We start from the raw sequence: 2379 nt of genomic DNA, 5'->3' as shown, positions 1-2379 counted from the left end.
GCAATGCAGGTATCTGCTCCAGCACTGTCCTCTCCACAGGCTGTATTTTTTTTTTTTCCTCTCTTCGTTCTGGAATTTTTGCCTTTTAAAAGATATGTTTTCTCAAAGGTATAATCATCTTTGCTGATTGTCTCAACTTTGGTGTGGGGTGGGTCTGTTTTTGAGCTGCTGGAACCAGCTGTGTACAGCACAGGGCACCCTCTGACCTCTTCTCACATAGGTCACACCTGCAGGCTTCTTCCCCCTGCTGCCAAAACTTTGCATGTATACTCAGTAGAGCACAGAAGAACAGTTTACTTTCATGTTTTGTTCTTGATTTATTTCCATTGCTGGATTCTCCTTTTATGTGATCATGCTTTTCCAAAGGTTTACAGAAATTCATTGGCTTGTATGTTATTTGAGGCAGATACCCAGTAACAAAAATATAGACACATATAAGAAATATTTTTAAAGTTAATATTCTTTGCTTATGAGGGTTCAAACATGGAACCTACAAGTCACGGTTTTGGAGAAATTAGGAGGAAACATCCTGAAATTAACGTGTTCTCTAATAAAAGGCAGATTCTCGCAGCCCCTCCCCCACAGGTTTGGGGAAAAAAAATTCCTGTAGGAAAGTGAAAAAAACCCCAAACTGTTTCTTTAACAAGCAGGGTGCTCATGTGGTTTGACACGGAAAGAGAATTTTTTCCGGAAGGAAGAGGTCAATTTGGATATTGACCAATTGAAGGTGGACACGCCTCTGAGAACACAGAGGGGTTAAAAGCAGAATTCCCAGGAGAACTCGCTCTCTTTAGTTCCGGTCAGCAAAGAGTGCAGACCTCCCCTGCCCGTCCCGTGGCTGGGTGGGGGAGGGAAGGCCCATGGCCTTCGGAGGTAGGCCCAAGGGTGGTGGAAGCACTGGAACTGGGTTGGCCCCTGCAGATGGAAGGGTGGAGAAATATGGGATGTCTCTGTTCCCCCCTCCCAGAGTTTCTCTCCCGAGAGAGAGAGAGAAAGAGACAGCGGCAATTTTGTCAGCAATTCCACCGCAAGGAAGGAGGAGCAGGGGAAGCTGCAAGGTGCCCAGCTGCTGTGGGAGTTGCCGGAGTCTGGGCATCGAGCCATCCCTGGGGAGTTCGGACTTTTAACCCTTCCTTGAGAAATGAAAGCTTTGTGAATTTTCCTTTCCCCTCCTCGGTTTGAAAGAGAGGAAGAGGGACACCTTGGACCCTGGGATGTTAGAAGGAGAAATTCTAGATGGGAGGGGGACAAGGAGTGGCTTTTGGCTGGACTTTTCCGTGTTAGCCACAACCTGAACCAATCTTCTCCTTCAAGAGAGAGACTGTATTTTGGGAGGATGCCAGTGAGTCAAGAGACCTGCTTCATCTGGGAAAATACAGAAGTGGAGTGAACAGAGAAAAAAGTTAGGGGGTTTGTGGTGGCGCCCCCTGTCCTCAAAGGAAAGAGAAGATAAGATAAGAAGATCTCTGTTCTTGGACCCTCGGCCCCAGGGGAAATGGGAAAACAGGGGGGACTGTGGTCCCAAAAAATGAAAAACTGAACTGTTTTTTTTTTCTCCCCTCTTGGCAGGGCAGCCATGAAAGGAAAAATCCTAAAAGCAGTCTGTCCATCCATGCATTGGTGGTGAGAGCACTGTGCATGGAAAGGAGAGGGTCACTATGGCAAACCTTTCTCCAGGCGGTGCCATGTGTGACATGGAAACACAGGATGTAGAGCTGTGTTTTCTTGGGGGGTCTGTGGCACAGAAGAGACTCCTGCCTCCCTCGAGGGGGCTGAGTATCGATTGTCTGGAAGGTGGAAACCTGATTGGGGTCCAGATTGTGTCTCACTGTGGTTTGTTGGAGTTGGGTGGTGGGGGGAGGAATGCTTTGCAAGGTTTTCATTTGATCTTTATGTGGTTTTTTTTTTCCTTTTTTCCTTTCTTTTTTTTTCTTTTGTAGTAGTAGCTTAATAAAGATTTTTTTCCTGTTATTAAGCTTGGGCCTGCTTTGCTCTGTTCTAGATTCCACTTCACAGCATTCAAGGGAGGGATCACATTTTCATGGGGGCACTGGCATTGTGCCAGTGTCAAACCATGACAATAATGTTAGATAATAAACCTTCTTGTTGTGGAGAAGAGCTGTTAGATTCAGAGTCCTTTCTTTAGGTGTGGTTCAGCTCCCTCCAAGATCTGGAGCTGGCTTCTGGGCTACAGTGTTGGGGGGAGCCTGGTGATGTTCTGGTGTTTTGGAGTGGAGAAAAGCTGAACAGTTACAGAAGAAGCAGTCACAGTCCCAGGAAAAACTTCTTGCCTCAGCAAACAAATGAGAAGCCAGCTAAAAAGAAAAGATGTCCTCCTTCTGTCAGTGCTGAACAACACAGCCGAGAGAGTGTGAAAGA

This window comes from Lonchura striata, chromosome W, assembly GCF_050655825.1.
Source record: "Lonchura striata isolate lonStrDom1 chromosome W, ASM5065582v1, whole genome shotgun sequence".
Classification (NCBI taxonomy): Eukaryota; Metazoa; Chordata; class Aves; order Passeriformes; family Estrildidae; genus Lonchura; species Lonchura striata.
This window is presented reverse-complemented; position numbering follows the sequence as displayed.